The sequence below is a fragment of the Mustela nivalis genome (genome assembly GCF_964662115.1).
Source record: "Mustela nivalis genome assembly, chromosome: 3".
Classification (NCBI taxonomy): domain Eukaryota; kingdom Metazoa; phylum Chordata; class Mammalia; order Carnivora; family Mustelidae; genus Mustela; species Mustela nivalis.
This window is the reverse complement of record NC_139022.1, coordinates 109,089,565-109,107,256: the sequence shown is the minus strand read 5'-3', so window position 1 is coordinate 109,107,256 and position 17,692 is coordinate 109,089,565. Positions and strand designations below refer to the sequence as shown.

Genomic DNA, 17,692 nt, shown 5'->3' with positions numbered 1-17,692 from the left:
TGCTGGTGACAAGCTCACTTTTTGTCAGTCTGAAAATGACTTATATGACTGCACAACAAGCTTCTCTGAAACCTAATGACTTCAAAAAATAAACATTTATTTATAAATCTATACAAATCTAACAATTTGTATAAAACAGAAATCCAGGGGACTCCTCAGTGGTGCACTAGGTTAAGCATCTGACTCTTGGTTTTGGCTCAAGTCATGATATCAGGGTCGTGGGGTCAAGCTCCACACTGGGCTCTGCACTCAGTGAGGACTCTGCTTAAGCTTCTCTCTCCCTGGGATGCCTGGGTGGCTCAGTGGGTTAAGCCTCTGCCTTTGGCTCAGGTCATGGTCTCGGGGCCCTAGGATCGAGCCCTGTGTTGGGCTCTCTGCTAGGCAGGGAGCCTGCTCCCCCACCCCCTGCCTACTTGTGATCTCTCTCCCTCTCTCTCTTTCTGTCAAATAAGTAAATAAAATCTTCAAATTTTAAAAAAAGTTTCTCTCTCCCTCTCCCTCTGCCCACCCTTGCCCCTCTCATGTGTACACATGGACTCTCTCTCTCTCTCTCTCTCATGCTAACTATTGTTCTGGCTCAGGGTGTCTGATGGTGTTTCAGTACACTTGTTGGCTGAGGCATCATTTTTGTGAAGGCTTGTTAGGGCTAGAAGAGCCACCTCCTAGATGGTTATCTGCTACAGATCTTGTTTCTCACTACATGGACCTGCCCACAGGACGCTTGTGTGTCCTCCCTCACAGGACAGGGGTCTCTCTTCAGAGTGAGTGAACCAAGAAAGACCAGGGCAGGAAGAAGCCTCAGTATTTTTTATGACAGGGACTCATAGGTTACATACCATCTCTTGGGATTACTCTATTCATTAGAAGTAAGTCATTAAGCCCAGTACACAACTGAGGCAAGAGAATTAGGCTCCATCTTTTGAATGGAGTGTCAAAGAACTTGGGAATATTTATTTATATAAACTAAATAATATTTAGTTTATGATATATTTATTTTGTAATATTTATTTTATAATAGAAATATTATAAATATTTTAAGCCATTATACTTTCTTCTCTTTTTTCCTCGTCTTTCATCACCGTCTTCCTTTTTCTCCTCCTTTCGCTCCTCTTCTTTCCCCCTTCTCCTCAGATTATCTTCTAGAGGCTTCCTCGCCAGTTCTATGGATTGTGGCCAAAAACCTTAAGAGACTTCTAGAAGATACTCTAGAAAATGATCTAAAGTATTTCTTTTCAGTTTCTTTCTTTTTTTTTCTTTTTCTTTTTTTTACAGAAATGTGCACATGCACAAGCAGGGGGAGTGGGAAAGGGAGAAGCAGGCTCTCTGCTGAGCTCTCTTCAGTTTCTTTTACTGCAAATTTATTTCTTGTGTCTACATTGCATTGGTTACTTGTCTAACATATCCTAAATATCTGGTCTCTAGTATTTCCCTGTTAAGTAAATTGTTGCTTTTCTGATGTGGAAAAAAAACCACACTTTTTCATTTTGAGGAAATAAATATCCATTGATACCTGTTTGGCTGAATGTCTTGTTTTTAACCAAAAATAAGTATTTAATTTTATCAAATGCATTTTTAGTATCTATAAACACAATCATATAATTTTATATTTAGAACTATTAATATGATGATTTACATTAGTAGATTTTCTAATATTGAACTTCATTTCCATTTCTAGAATAAACTCCAATTGTTAGAATTTATTATTCTTCCAGTGTGCTTTTGGATTCTACTTGCTAAAATTTTATTTAGGGATTCCTGGTTGGCTCAGTCAGTTAAGCATCTGCCTTCAACTCAGGTCATGATCCCAGAGTTCTGGCATCAAGTCCTACATTGAGCTCCCTGCTCAGCAGGGAGTCTGCTTCTCCATCTTCCCCTTTCCTCCTCAGCCAGCCCCACTTGATATCTCTCTCTCTCTCTCTCTCTCTTTCTCTCAAATAAATAAATAATTATTTAAAAATAAATAAGATTTGGGCACCTGGGTGGCTCAGTGGGTTAAAGCTTCTGACTTCGGCTCAGGTCATAATCTCAGGGTCCTGAGATAGAGCCTGGCATCAGGCTCTCTGCTCTGCAGGAGCCTGCTTCCCCCTCTCTCTGCCTGCCTCTCTGCCTACTTGTGATCTCACTCTGTCAAATAAATAGATTAAATCTATAAATAAATGAGATTTTAAAATTTTATTTAGAATATTTGCACTGATATTTATAAGTGACATTGTCCTATTTTTTCTTTATTCTTATTATATTTATTTATATATATTTTTAAAGATTTTATTTATTTATTTGACAGAGAGAGATCACAAGTAGGCAGAGAGGCAGGCCGAGAGAGAGAGAGAGAGAGAGAGAGAGAGGAGGAAGCAGGCTCCCCGCTGAGCAGAGAGCCCGACTCTGGACTTGATCCCAGGACCCTGAGATCATGACCCTAGCCGAAGGCAGCGGCTTAACCCACTGAGCCACCCAGGCGCCCCTATTCTTATTATATTTTTGTTTGAATCTACTTGTATTTGCTTTATGAAAAGAAATTATAAGTCCTTATTCTGTCCTAGATTATGGAGCATTTTAAAAATCACTGGAATCATCTGTTCTTTCAATGTTAGTGGATTTGTAGATTCACCTATAAAACTATGGTCCTGGAGTTTTTCCGGGTTTTCTGGGAGGGAGGGGTAAGCATTTGACAAATTTTGTCAAATTATTTTGACAACATAATTTTTTTTTCCTTTAAGGTTTTGTTTTTTGGTTTTGTTTTGGTTTTAAGTTTTTGTGGTTTTTAGACAGAGAGACAGCGAGAGAGGGAACACAAGCAGGAGGAATGGGAAAGGGAGAAACAGGCTTCCCACTGGGCAGGGAGCCCGATGTAGTGCTCCATCCCAGGAAGTGGAGATCTTGACCTGAGCCGAAGGCAGATACCTAACTACTGAGCCACCCAGGCGCCCCTTGACAAGATTATTTGTTAACATTATTATTTATTATATTTCATACAGTACTATATCTGCATATATGTATGCATGATATCTTTCAAATTATTTTAACAAAGTATTTTATGCACATCATTCTATGTTGGTTTTCTACTTTTAGTTTTCTGACAAAATTATACATTTTTATAGGTTTTAAAATTTATTGGCATAAAATTTTATATGGCAGTCTCTTAACAGTTGTTGTTGGGGTGTTTGTTTGTTTGTTTGTTTGTAAGATTTGTTTATTTCAGGGGCAACTGGGTAGCTCAGTTGTTAAGCATCTGCCTTTGGCTCAGGCCATGATCCCAGGATCCTGGGATTGAGCCCCACATGGGGCTCCCCGTTCCACGGGAAACCTGCTTCTTCCTTTCCTACTCCTGCTTCTGTTCCCTCTCGCTGTGTCTCTCTCTGTCAAATAAATAATAAAATCTTAAAAAAAAAAAAGATTTGTTTATTTCAGAGAAGAAAAAAAAGAGCGTGGAGATTGGGACAGAGGAAAGGGAGAGACTTTTTTTTTTTAAGATTTTTGTTTATTCATTAGAGAGAGAGAGCATATAAGTAGGGGGCAGGGGTGGAGGGGCTGAGGGAGAAGCAGACTCCCTGCTGAGCAGGGAGCCCAATATGGGGCTCCATCCCAGGACCTCCATCATGATCTGAGCTGAAGGCAGAGGCTTAACCAACTGAGCTACCCAGGTGCCCCAGGGGGAGACATTCTTAAGCAGATTCTGTCCTGAGCGCAGAACCTGACCAAGGGATCTCAAGACCCTAAGATCAGGGTCAAGACCTGAGGTGAAACCAAGAGTCAGTTGTTTAACCATTTGAGAGGCCCAGATGCCCTCTCTTACCACTTTTTGCTTTTAATTTTCTAATGTTTGTGTGACTATTTCCCTCCCTCTTATAATTTCTTATTTTGGGTGTTTGTACATTCTCTCTCTCTTTGTTAAAGATTTTATTTATTTGAGAGAGAGAGAGTACGAGAGTGGGGAGAGTCAGAGGGAGAAACAGATTCCTTGCTGACCAGGGAGCACAACTTCAGGCGTGATCTCAGGACTCCAGGCTTGTGACCTGAGCCGAAGGCAGATACTCAGCCAACTGAGCCACCCAGGCATCTCTTTGTTTTTAAGATTAATTTAGTTTGTGGCTTACCTAATTCATTAAATTTTTGTCTCTTTTTTCTTTTTTTCAAGTTCCATTTAGTTAACATAATTGAATTTTTCTAAGAACAAGCTTATTTATTAAGTTCCACTATAGTTTTGTTGTATTAACTAATTATTTCTATATTTATCTTTATTAAATTTCTCTTTTGCTTTCCTTTGGCTTATTTAAAAAATCCTTTTCTATGGCTCAGCTAGGTGGTTCAGTCGGTCAAATGTCTGTCTTCTGCTCAGGTCGTGCTCCCAGGGTCCTGGGTTTGGGTCCAAATCAGGCTCCTGAGCAGGGAACCTGTTTCTCCCCCTGCCTGCTGCTCCTCCCTGCTTGTGCATTTTCTTTCTGTCTCTGTCACATAAATAAATAAATAAATAAATAAAGTCTTTAAAAAAAATTTTTTTGAGCCCATTTAATCCATTTATTTTTCTTTCATTCATGTTGATATAATTCTTCAAGGTAATGAATTTTTCTTTGAGTACTACTTTAGCTGAACTCATAGCTCCTTCTCCATGGTATGTTCATTATTGTTTTTTTCTAGAAATTCTGCAGTTTTGAATTTATATTTTCCTTTTGATCATGGAGTTATTTAATATAGATCCATATATATATATATATATATCCAAAAAGAAGAACAATTTTTGTTTGTTTTCTGATATGTTGTAAGTGTCCATGTTTGTTGTGTTGGTATTATAAAATGCTGTCTGTATTATTTTTTACTGTGGGAACTTAATGATGTTTGGTTTGTGGCCTAATATATAATCTTTTGTGTGTGTGCAAGTGTGTATGTATGAATACTGCAGAGCACTTGAAAATAAAGTATGTTCCGTATTCTCAGGACACAATGTTTGAGGCAGATCACTAACACCACCCTTTTGGATTGTGTTGTTTGGACTTCTAGATCATCATTTACTTTTGACCACTTGATCTGTTTTGGATTGAAAAAGGTAAATCAAAGTCTTGTATAATTAGTGTGCCTCTGTCTAAATCTCTTTGTATCTCTATAGTATCTATTATATGAATTCTTGCTTCATATTCTTGCTTCATATTCATAACTTAAGTTTCATGATGAATTGTAGTCTTTAGCATTAAAAAGTACTTCTCTTTATCTTGATTAAAGGTTTTGGTCCTGAATTTTATGTTGTCAGATACCAAGCTTTTTAAAGTTTACAATTTTTTGGTACACATTTCTTTGCCCATCCTTTCATTATTAGCCTTTCTAAATCATTTTGTCTTAGATGTGTACAGTCTAGAGTTGGATTGGACTTTGAATTTCACTTTGAAAACTGTTTAAAACTGTTTAATTTTATTTAATTTATTTAAATATATTTAAATTCATTTATATTTATTGAGATGGCAGATATATTTGTTCCCAATTCTGTCATTATTTTGTCTTGTGTTTTCATAATATATTTTTGTATTTCCCCTTCTTCTTAATGTAGTTTTGATATTTAGGAAGGTCCATAATTTCATTCTAGAAGTTACCTATGTAAAATACCCTTGATCCACTGTCTTCTGGCACGGCATCTTTTGATTCCCTACTATGAGCACAATATAATTATCTTTTAATCTAATCCTTTCCCCTTCTTCCCTCTTCTATCATACAGTCAATAGTATTATCAGTCTTAGTGTTTATATTAAATATGCCTAAGCTTCTACTTGATTTGGAAATTTTAAATACTATCCTTTGAATCTATTGATTTGAGGCAATTAGTAAGCTCATTTTTATTCCTATCTTCTCCCTCTCCAGTGTCTTATTAGTAATGAGAAATTTCTGCATTTTTAAGGCATATAATATTTGCATTCTGATCTGTCACCCCGATCTCTATATTTGTTTCACTCTTATTTCTACAGTTAAATACATTCCAGTGCTCAAGGAAGGTCCTTTTACCCTGATTTCATCAGGCTCGCCAAGTGGTGCTATAACTGCTGTTTTATAGTTCTAGGAGGTTCTTTGGAAAGGGCTCATGAAAAAATATTCCCTGATTTCTTACGGGTTTTTAAAATATTTGTCTTTAAGCTTTATACTTGAAGATCAGTTTGGTGGATAAAATTCTTGGCCCATGCTTTCTTTCCTTTGAGGGTCTTGCAGGTGTTGCTTCCTTGTTTGTGGTAGTGATTTTTGCCCTAGAAAAGTGGTGGAGTGGAGAGGTGGGACCAGAGGAGCTCACACTGTTACCATAGTGATGGACCTCTGACGTGGCTTCTCTGAGAAGTCACCTCCTCTGGATTTCAGAGTTTGGTTGAGGAGAGCTTCTCTGTCCATCTGTCTCTCAGAATTTTTTACAGACTTTGTTTCCAAGAGTACTTTTAAAAGTTTTTTTCTTCCCCCCGCCTTTGGTGCTTCCCAGAGCTTTCCACTGTCCCCAGCAATCTCGTTTTGTTCAATTTAGGTTCGGCGTAGAATCTTCCCCTTCTGAGAGGGAATAATTGCTAGAGAGTTCTGAACTCTCTGAGGCTGTATTTCCCTTCCTCCCTCAAGGTTTTTCACCAGCTATTCTGCTTTTTTTCATCTTTGGCAACTCTTAACAACACTTTGGAAGTCGCATCATGTTTTCACCAAATACGTATTTGGCAGGTTTGTTGTTATCCTTGTTGAGTGTGACAATTCAGAGCCAAAACACTTCTGAGTTCCTTCTGAAATGGAATGTTCTCCTTTTTTTTCTTTAAGATTTTATTTGTTTATTTGAGAAAGGGGGGGTGTCAAGGGGAGGGATGGAGTGAGGAGGATAGGCAGACTCTCCACCAACAGTTCTGGTCCCCAGGGGAAGATGGTCTTCCATATTTATTTGAGCTGGGATACTACATTTCTCATTTAATCATGAATTGTGACTAATAATTTTTTATACATTTGTATTTTTTTTGAAAGATTTTATTTATTTATTTGACAGACAGAGATCACAAGTAGGCAGGAGAGAGGGGAAGCAGGCTCCCGTCGGGCTAGATCCCAGGACGCTGGGATCATGAGCTAAGGCTTTAACGCACTGAGCCATCCAGGCAACCCTGTATTTCTTTTTTTTTTTTAAATATTTTATTTCTTTATTAGAGAGAGAGAGAGCAAAAGCAGAGAGAGGGGCAGAGGGAGAGGGAGAAGCAGGCTTCCCACTGAGCAAGGAGCCCAATTTAGGACTCAATTCTAGGACCCTGGGGTAATGACCTGAGCCAAAGGAACCGCTTAACTGCTTAATCAATTGAGCCACCCAGGTGCCCCATGTTCTTCTACTTTTAAGTTAGATAAAAAATTTTAATCAATGCTACTTATCCTTTCAGTTGAACTTCTATGGACATGAAGAAGTTTATTTGTCTATATTTCCTTCTGACAGACTTCTAGAAGTGACGTTCCTTGTTTAAAAGAGCAGGCACACTTTTAAAGCTTTTGCTGTTTTGCCAAAGTACCCTGTAGAAAGCTTGTCCCTACTTTGTACCAGTCACGGACTTCCTCTTTAAAGCTAGTGAATAGGGGCAACCGGGTGGCTCAGTCGCTGAACATCTGATTTTGGCTTGGGTCATGATCTCATGTGCCTGGGATTGAGCCCCATATAGGACTCTACAGTCAGTGTGAAGTTTGCTTGTTCCCCTCTCTGCTTCTCCCCTCCCCTTCTCTCTCTCAAACAAATGGATAGGTAAAAATCTTTAAAAAAAGAAATAAATACATAAAGCTAGTGAATAGTTATTGCAATCACTGCTCTCACGTTCTTGAATTCCCAAACTCTCCTGAGCAAAATCTTCCTCCTGTTTGTGCAGCCCCCTGCTTTGTAACTGCTGCACTGAAGCCCCCAGCTTAGATATGTTGGCACAGGGACAGGTGTCTGGAAAAACAGCAAGTCACTTACTATTAAGAGCACGCAAAAGCTCTTCTGTTCTGGTTTTGGTCTTAAAAAGGGAGGCCAAGCCAACAGGTGAAGATGCCCCTGGAAATGGCTCAGGGAGGCCTCCTAGAGGGTGGTCAGATAAGAGCACAGAACCATGGATGCCAGGGTTTCCCATTTCTTTGCACCACAGATAGGCTCAGCAAGTAACCCAAATTCATAGTGGTCCTGCAAGTGTCAAGGGGAGAAAATCACCTATTTTCCCCTCTATACCTGACAGAACTGTTAAATAGCCAAATAGACTGGAGAAGTGGTTTTATTCTTGCCTATCCTGCCTTGGTACACGTAAAAATGCAAGTTTATTTAAAAATATCAAGTGCAGGGAGTTCTCAGAGGCCTTCAATCTGGCTTCCTAGCATGGGTGAGGAAGTTTTTACCAGCCAAAGGCTGGGAAACATTAAAAGCTTTGAAACCTTGTGATCCACGGCTATTAACAGAAGTTTCTAAATGCTGAATATTCCTATCCTATGGCCTCTCTTGTATCCCGACTCACCAACAGCCCTGGGCTTCCACAAGAACAAATAATATGCAAAACTTTTTTTAGTCTACTTATGGTAATTGCCTCAAATTAACATCAGAAGGCAGTGGAAATTACATTCCCCAAAGGCTTCCTAGTGCAGGAAGTTACTGTGCAAAGGTAACTGCTAGGTAGTAACATGAAAATCAGGTTAGCTTCTGTGGTGCAAAAGTTTTTCTGTTAATCCATTATTTATATTCATATAAGATGATGTTTCTGTATCCAAATGCATGAATATTTTAATCGGTTGTAAATGTAAGCTTAAGGTTTTTTTTTCTATTGAATGAGACAAGTCTCTCTGCCAGAAACCATAAAGTTGATGTTCTTAAAACAGCAATCTAATGGCCACTTTTACCTAACCAAATGAGTGTTCAGCATTCAGATCACAGAAAGTTACAATTCTTCCTATTTTGTACGCCTGGGGCCATACCAGGAGTTCCGTCTGAGTGCCTTATTTAAAGCACACATTGATGAACCAGCGTTCACAGGGAACCAGCTGGAGGAGGGGAGCTGGAGACGAGGTGGCGGGCCAGCAGAGGACACAACGGAACGGGCCCTAGGACTGTCTTAGAGCTTTGAAAGGCTATTTTGTGGAAGATAGCTCATTCTTCTTTGCTTTTCAAGGCAGGCATAGCCCCAAAGATTGAGAGCTATATGAAGTCAGATTTTATCTTTCAGTAGAAAAACTTTAAGCAATTATCATTGTCTGAAAAACACAAAATAACTTATTTGGTTTGAACTGAGCTTCCAATCACCTTACATCTACAATAAATTTATGACTGAATGAGATAATGATTAAGTATTTTACAATTAAAAAAAAATATGGCCAAAGCTGTTTGTTTTTAGAAAGCCTTGTAAATGCTTAAGCAAAGTGAACGCTTCTCACCACTAGTTGGTAGAATAGGACCCTGTATATAACCATCTTAATCCCAGTCAGATTTCTGAAAACTCTTGCTTGCCTGGCCACCCTCGACATCTACGCACATAAGGAATAAATAATAGCAAAACAAGGAAGATGCTTTATATTTGTGTTCATCCTCATTTTAAAATACCTGGATCATAGCTGATTTCTTTTTACATTTATGTATTTCCAAATTATATATTTGCATATTCCAGAGATGATTTTATCTTCAGGAGGACTCACATATCCTTGCTTCTACTAACTCCAAAGACCACATTCCCCAGAACAAAAGGAAGAAAATGATTACATTCCTTACCAGTAGTCAATGGTGGTAAACAATCTCCCCACAGTTCAAGGGAAAAATCCTCCTTTGAGAATGAAACTCTTCAGCAAGCACACTGTAGACAAGATTAGGCATCTAAGAACTTGTTGAAGAGATAGGTTTTTGTTTTCCCTTTTTTTTTTAATCTTTAAATAACTGCTACCCAACCTGGGGCTTGAATTTACAACCCCGAGATCAGGAGTCACATGCTGTATAGGCTGAGCCAGCCAGGCACCCCAAGAGATAGTGTTTTTAAGAAAAGGAATAAGAAGGCACCTCTGCCTTCGACTCAGGTGACGATCTCAGGGTCTTGGGTTGGAGGCCACATGGGGCTCCCTGCTCCCCACCCCACCCCACCCCCCGCCCCCTCTGCCTACCTCTCTGCCTACTTGTGATCTCTCTCTCTCTCTGTGTCAAATAAATAAAAATAAAATCTTAAAAAAAAAAAAAGAAAGAAAAGAATAAGGGATGACGTCTGGAGTCCCACTCCTAAATTTAGGTAAACTAAGGTCACTTGTCCTGCTACCCTTGCCCCTCTTAGGGGAGATAATGTGGCAGGAGTGATAGTGATGATTTACATGAGTCTTGGGCCCAGGTCCTGAGCCCTGCAGGGACAGATGGAGGGAGGAGCTCCAGGTGTTGTGCCCTTGGGGGAACCAGCTGCCAGTCACAGGGCAAGAACAGCACCTCTTTAATACCCTCACAGAGACTGTCCAGGGACTGGTTGGCACCATGCCATCCTTATCTTGACTACATCCCAAATCACTGCTCAGCCTCTGACTAGGTAGTTTTTCCAGTTTCTGTATATGTCCCCTGCGCTGCCAATATAACTGCAATGAACTTTCTGGTTTCAGTATCAATTTAGCCAGAGGCCTACCCTGTGGAATAAGCAGAAGGAGAGCCCACATTTTAGAGCACCCGATTTAACAAAATGAAAGTGCTAGACACCTGGTTAAATTTGAATTTCAGATAAACAACAAATTATTTTTTAGTATAAGTATATCCCAAATGTGTTTTCTCTGGCAACCTCACCATATTTTTCAATCCATATTTAAGACTTTGAAAGAAAAAAAGTTAATGAGGGCACAGACGAACAGAATGATCAGACAGAAAGAAATCATGAATGTAATTAATGAATATCTAACACGTTTTTGTCAATTTATATTTTCTTTTTATTTTTCTTCAAAAAAATTTTTCTATTTTTATGACAATAACGTATACACACAAAAATTCAAACAGTACTCAAAGGCATAGGGTGAAAAATAGCAATCCCTTGTCCCATGTAACCCCAACCCCAGTCTGATAACCCAAAGGTACCCAGTTAAATAAACTCTTTCAGCTGTTTCCCAGTTTAAACTTCCTCTTCTATTTCTCTAGATAATACACTTAGAGTGCTGTTTTGTTGATTCGTCAATTTTAAAGATTATCTGTTTTCTTGCAATTGTGGGAGATGAGTATTTGCTTTAATCCATTGGCACCTGCATCCTCCTTCTCTTTCCTCCAGCTTTCCAACACTGTTTATTACCATCTTTGGCTAAATCAATAATCTGTGTTTACATTACTTTGGCTATGTAAATTTTTGTGGTGTTGTGTTTACTTTCTTTGACAGTTTATCTGTCATAGGCTTTTTTTTTTTTTTTTTTTTTTGTAGGTAGTAATTGCCTCGTGTTTTTTATTTACTCCGTTTTTTAAAGAACTTATTCCTAATTCTTACAACTGTCTAATAGCCCTTCAACATAATTTTCTACCTGGGCATACCTGTCAAGTAATCTGACCATCTCTCACATGAAGTTCTCTATCCTCTGGCTCAGAGCAGAGCTCTTGCCCCTGGGCTTTCCACCTCACTGTCATTAGGGCTCTCCTTCAGCGTCACCTTGGGTACCCTTTTGCTCTCCTGGGCATGTCATCCTCATCTTTGGAATGTTTGTTGTTGTTGTTGTTGTTTTAATTTTAGAGAGAGGGGGGAGAGGAGCAGAGGGAGAAAGATAAACAGACTTCCTATGGAGCACAGATCCTGATGTGGGGCTTGACCCCGTGACCCTGACATCATGATCTGAGCCCAAATCAGGAGTCATGCTCAACTGACTGACCACCCAGGCACCCCTCATCCTTGAATTATTCTTTTGTTTGGGTGGAGAACTTCCTGAGAAAGGGAGCCTGAGAGGCCCATTATTTGTGATCTCTTTTGTCTGAAAACATTTCTTATTCTACTGTTTCTCCTAATTAATGGTTTGGGTTTATATTTCTAAGCTATAAAAAATTCTCACTTAGAGTTCTAAAGGCCCCACTCCATTATCTCCCAGGTTCCAGTGTTGCTTTTGAGAAGTCTGGTGCCATTCTGATCCCTGATACTCTCAATTGACCTGTTTTTTCTGTCTGGGTCCTTTTAGGGTCTTTTCTGTATCTCTGGTGTTCTGACATTTTGTGGGTAATGAATCTTGAAATAGAAACCTTATTTTCTCTCCCTGGGGATTTTTATAGCATTTTTAAAGCTTTCCTCTCCCTGAACTTAGACATTCTTCTTCTCCTTCCCCTCCCCATTTCTCACATCTGATGCTTTCCTTAAATGGGATCTTGGCTCTCTGATAATATCAAAGAATTATGCTTTGAAGCAATGATTCGCTGGTCAGCATGCTTGGGTGGAGCTTTCAAACAGTGGACTTCCCTGTAGAGGGGAGTTGGTCATGAGCTGGGTCTTCCATTGAGGGTCTGTCTCCATATCATGTCTGTATCTGTAGGTCTTTCCCTTGAGTTTACTCAGCTTCTACAGAAAAGTGTCCTGTAGTCACCATCCTGGGAGGAAAGGGTTGTGCCTGAAGGTTTTCTGAAAGCTGGGTAAGGAAAAGGGGCTGGGATTTTACCTTTCAGCATCTAGATCTCTGTCTGTTCTCCATATTTTCTGTGCTTTATGCCCATCCTCCCCAGTGAGCACCTCAGGTGACCTACAGGAGTGGGTAAGGTGTGGGAACCCACTGCCCTGGGGACTGTGCTCTCACGGCCTCCACCAGCCCTCCCACTGGCAGTTCCACCCTGGCTGTCCCCCAGAGCACCTGTGTAGGAATCAGGCCTTCAGCCTCCCCCATGCTGCCGTGTGACTCACCACTCCTTCCTCTGCTTCCCACCTTCCAAAAATGTGTTCCATCCTTTGTCTGCTGCCATCTCCTCTCCTCTTTCCATAGACCTTGTGGATCTGTAACTCTTTCTACTCCTGTATAGTTGTTTTTAGTAAAGTTTTGGAAGAGAGCAGATGGAGATTCATGAGAGACTCTTCTGCCACATTTACCCAGAAGTTCTTTCAGGTTCATTTTCACTCTGAAGCCCTTGAGGGGAACAATTTACAGCCCCCGTTCTGAAATAACACCTGCTGTCAGTCAACACAGTCACTTTATATTTTATTTGGGGGTTGGTGTTTCTTTATGGGAAGAGGGTTTCAAAGTCCAAACACGCACACTGTTTAATCATATTAGTAAAACACTCTTGACCTTTTGGACAAGATCCAAATGTGGTCCTCTACTTTTGTCCCAGGACTGGGAGACAAAAAAACATGAGCGGCATTTTGACACTTGGCCCTGGCCCCAGTGCTTACCAGACCTGCTCTGTCTCCCTGGCTTGAGTAAAAGCAAGGAGAATGCTGAAATACCATCTCCTTGGAATTAATCACAAGCCGGACCACTCCTGCTCTCCTGTGTTTACACATTACTGTGATCGTGTCGTCTCTGCTGGCGGATCTCCTTTCATCTGCAGGCCCCACAAAACTCTCTTCAGTTAAAGCTGCACACGTGGCTCTTGAATTAAGAGGGACATTTGAGCAATAATTCCTCCTTCCTTTTATTGGAGGGCTCAAAGTCTTAAGGAGGGATCTCTGTTGTTTCAGTGTGTTCTGCCAGGGCCAGCTGACACTTAAAGTCCAGATAAGCAAAGGAGAAAGAGCAGGGCCAGGAGGCCGTTGCAGGGAGAGGTAGCTCTGTAGCTGGAGGATGTGGTGAACAGGAGAATGAATGGATCACAATGCAGAGGGCCCTGAACACCACACTAAGGATTTTGCTTTCCTGCAGGCAGGGTGAGCTACTTGAGGGTCTTTAGCAGGAGAGTGACACAAGATAAACTATGGTTTTGGAAAACTAAACTGAGAGCTGTGATTGGGAGGGTTCAGAACAGAGAGAGCCTGGAGTCTAGGTGGCCAGTTAGACAAAGTAGTTCCTAACCCTGGCTGCAGAGATCACTGGGAGAGCTTTTTAAAAAATCCAGATGCTATGATTCACAGACCTATACCCCTAGGGCTAATAATACATTATATGTTAATTTTTTTAAAAAATCCAGATTCTGACCTGTACCCTGAGAGATTTGGTTTCAGGGGGTCTGAACCAAGGGAGGGAGGGAATGAAGAATCTGTGTTCTTAAACATTCCCTGGGCATAGCGTTGAACTATTGTGACAAACCAATAAAGGGGACTAGGCCTCAAAGTGGGGAGGCAGAGGAGGAAACAGATTAAAGGGAAGCTGCCCCCGGCGCAGGGGGTGGGGTGGGTGGAGAGTCCCACCTGACCCCTGCCTGTTTCAGGAAGGAAGGGTTGAGGAAGACCATCAAACTGGGCTTGGAAAGCCAAGTGGAGACTGGTACCTCCCCTACAGCTAGGAGAAGATCAGATTTGGAAGAAGATGGTGCCAGTGGACATTCAAGTGCCAGTAGAGCCTGGGTCTTGAGCATCTGGGCTTCTACTTACGGTCATGGAATGCGTGGAATTGGAAAAAGGAGACTACTGTCCACAACCCACCGCTCACCCGAGTATGTGGGCACCCCAACGGTCCTCTTCTGCAGGTGTCAGAAAGTGCAGCCATTCAGAGATTGGATTCTGGAAGCCAGGAGCCCTGTTGGTGTGACTGTGAGAGCCACAGCCTCTCCTACAGGAAGCCATTGATGCTAGCAGTCTGTCCATTGGCTAACTTGGTATGCTGCCTGTGCAAGTGGGCACCGAGGCTGGCACACAGGGAGCACTCTGTGAACAGAAGCTGGGAGTAATCCTAAAATACGTGAGCTCACTTCTCAAGCCAGGGAGTCGTAAAGTCTTTCATTCATTGTCTCTCACTCCTGCCGCTGGAGAACTATAAATTATTTCATTCAGTGTTAGGGGGAAAAGTCCGTAGGAAGGCATGAAAGCTTTCATTTGGTGCTACCCACTCCAGGTGGTATTCTTTCGGTGTGTTTTTGGTGAGTCCCTTGCCTTTTATTTCTAGGACTCCTCAAGAAATGACAGTCCCTTGGTGCTGCATTTAACTGGAGAGGAGCTCGGAGACGGGAGATAGTAATTATGACACCTGAAATGTCAAGCTCTTCAAAAGTCTGCCATTGCCCTCCCTGGCACCCTGAACAGCTCTGGGCACCTAAATTGTGCAGCCCCCCAAAGCATGCCCTGGGACTCTCAGCCAGGCCTCACCTGGGAAATCTGAGTGACGTTGACACGCAGGCAGCAGAAAGACACAGTGAACTGAAGAGACTGTGCTGAGCTCAGAAGAGGTGAGTTGATGATCTGCTATTTATAGCCACACTAAGAGGCTCTGGCGGCCAGCTCGGCATGAGGCTGCTGGAAATGATGCCTTCGCAGTGCTGAGAGAACAGAATGCAATTGGTGATTCATGGGCAGCAGCCACTTGAAACACAAACATTCCTGTGCCCCAGCCCCACCCACCTTTCAGACACCCTCTTTGGAAGCTTGTTGAACACAGTTGCCTGTCTGTGGCCTCCCTGACTGCATGCGTTTGGACAGAAAGTGAGGATAGTCAGGTTCCACTCCAACCAGGGTCCTGAGAAGGGCAGCAGCACTTCTCAGAGGACACCAAGAGCCTGAGTCCGCCCTTCCCAGAGGCCTTGGCTGGAACCCAGGTCAGGCTAAGTAAGAGCCAAGCCCCAGGGTCTGGAGCCTACCTGTGGGGCTGGGCCCCAGAAAGCATGCAGGTCAGAGAAAAAGAACAGTTTCTGCTCCTGCCTTCTGTCTCCAGGGGCAACACTGGTCATGGAGCAGCTCCCTGATGGTGCTTATTCTACTGCACATGCAAAAATGTGCAATGAGGAAATCCTAGTAGCTTTTTACCTTGTCTCCCCAATTCCATAACCCAGCACCTGTCACCTCAAATACCTGTTGTTTATTTTCCTTTGGTAACGTCTTGGCTTTCAGGCCAAAGTCTGCTTGGAGGCCCCAACTCAACTCACCCTATGCAAGGAATGTGCTGGGAGTCTCTTAGCTTCCTGCAACCATGACTGGGTTGAAAGGACCTAACCAGGAGTGCCTGGGTTGGCTCAGTGGGTTAAGCCTGAATTCGGCTCAGGTCATGATCTCAGGGTCCTAGGATCAAGCCCCACATTGGGCTCTCTGCTCAGCAGGAAGCCTGCTTCCCTCTCTCTCTCTGCTTTCCTCTCTGCCTACTTGTGATCTCTGTCTGTCAAATAAATAAAATCTTAAAAAAAAAAAAAAAAAAGACCCAACCAGGACAATGAGGCATAATAAATCTGCCAAGCTCTGGGGACAGATTGTTCGAGCTGAAATTCCATCTCTGTAATTGTTGGTTACTCAATCTGCATCAAATTTCTCTGAGACTCAGTTTCCTCACTGGGAAGATGGGGATAACAGGACTTACCTCACTGGATGGTGAGGAAGCTGAAAAGAAGAAATGTACATAAAGGGGTCATCACAGTACCTGGCACGTAGAAGGGCTCCACAGGTAGAAACTGCTGCTGCCCCCATGCTGGCTTTTGCTATGGTGTCTTGGCCCCTATGCTGACACCACTCCTATGGCACTGAGGCTCCTTATGGAGGTGGTCTCAACAGGGACCCTCTACCCATTATGAATACACCCCTCATCAGGCTGCTCAGCAAGATGGAGTTCACCCCTGGGTAAAGTCTGGCCCTTTGTTGCCTGCCCTCCACCCTTGCCTGGGAATGAGATGCTTGTCCCCTGGGGTTGGACCGTGCCTGGGCCTGACTGCCCTACTCCTGCCCTTCTGGGTCCTGGGGTGTTCCCTGGGGGCATTAACTACCACGGTCCAGGGGGAAGACCTCACCTGAGGGTTCCAGGCACTAACCTGAGGTCTGTAGCCAGCAGGTTACCCACCCCACCTACCAGCTGGACACGCATTACAAACTGCTGATTCATGAAGGCTCATGTGGCTTTGGCTGTTTATACATTCTCTCATCTCCAGCTGTCGGCCAAAACATAATTGTAGCTGTCACTTTGGCAGCGAGATGCTGTGATGTGTCCTAATACAACTGCCTCTGCTCCACAGCAGTGAGCTTTTAGGAGGTGGGAGGAATCTGCAGCTGCTCCTGTGGAGAGGGCTGTTCTGGAAAGTGGTTTGTGTGATGTTCACCCAGGTGCAGCCGTGGAGATGGTGGGAACACCAGAGTAAGGCCCTGCGTTAGAACTGGCACTGGCATTTCCGTCTGCAGTTATAGTAATGTGATTCTGGTGACACCAATTAGTAAGAGAGACTGCCATTCAAATGAGGCATTTTGAGCAGCTAGGAGATCTTGAAAACCACCTTGAGACTCATATGCAAGTTGGACTCTAGTGTGCCTGGGGTGAATGAGGGATTAGACAGTGTGGTTCTAGGTGTAGGGAGATGGTGCCAGAGATATAGGTGGGGACAGACTGGGAAGCAAGGGCCTTGAAAGTCAGGCCGTGGAGCTTGGACTTGATCATGCAAGCAATAGGGAGCCATGAAAGGACTTAAGGGAGAAAGTGATGTAGTCAGATGGCGTTGGGAGTCTAAGCATGAACATCTCCAAGCAGTGACAATAACAGTAAGACTCTCCCTCTCTATCACAGTGGTATGCTCCTTGGAAGTCTTCTGGAGCACCTGGACATTAGCCCCTAGATTCAGGAATGTTTGCGACTTCATGCTTGGTGGGTAAGTGTGGGAAAGGCCAGCCCTTGTCAATCCAGTTGAATGTGCAGCAAGCAAGGAGAGGCGCATGCTTTCCTTTGTCCTTGGTCC

The 17,692-nt window shown here is 42.5% G+C and overlaps 2 long non-coding RNA genes across 2 annotated transcripts in view; one reads left to right on the top strand and one right to left on the bottom strand.

The window, feature by feature from the left end:
• LOC309862190 overlaps nucleotides 1-17,692 on the top strand; it is a 23,800-nt gene extending 6,108 nt beyond the window's left edge. Inside the window, exons 2-3 of the long non-coding RNA XR_014310345.1 lie at nucleotides 14,938-15,217; nucleotides 17,524-17,692. This is a non-coding gene — a long non-coding RNA (uncharacterized lncRNA). The remainder of the gene's footprint in view (nucleotides 1-14,937; nucleotides 15,218-17,523) is intronic.
• Nucleotides 10,852-15,307, bottom strand: LOC309862185. The gene is made up of 3 exons (XR_014310339.1): nucleotides 15,138-15,307; nucleotides 12,804-12,911; nucleotides 10,852-12,527 (listed from the first exon to the last, which is right to left on the bottom strand). It is a non-coding gene; the product is annotated as an uncharacterized lncRNA (long non-coding RNA).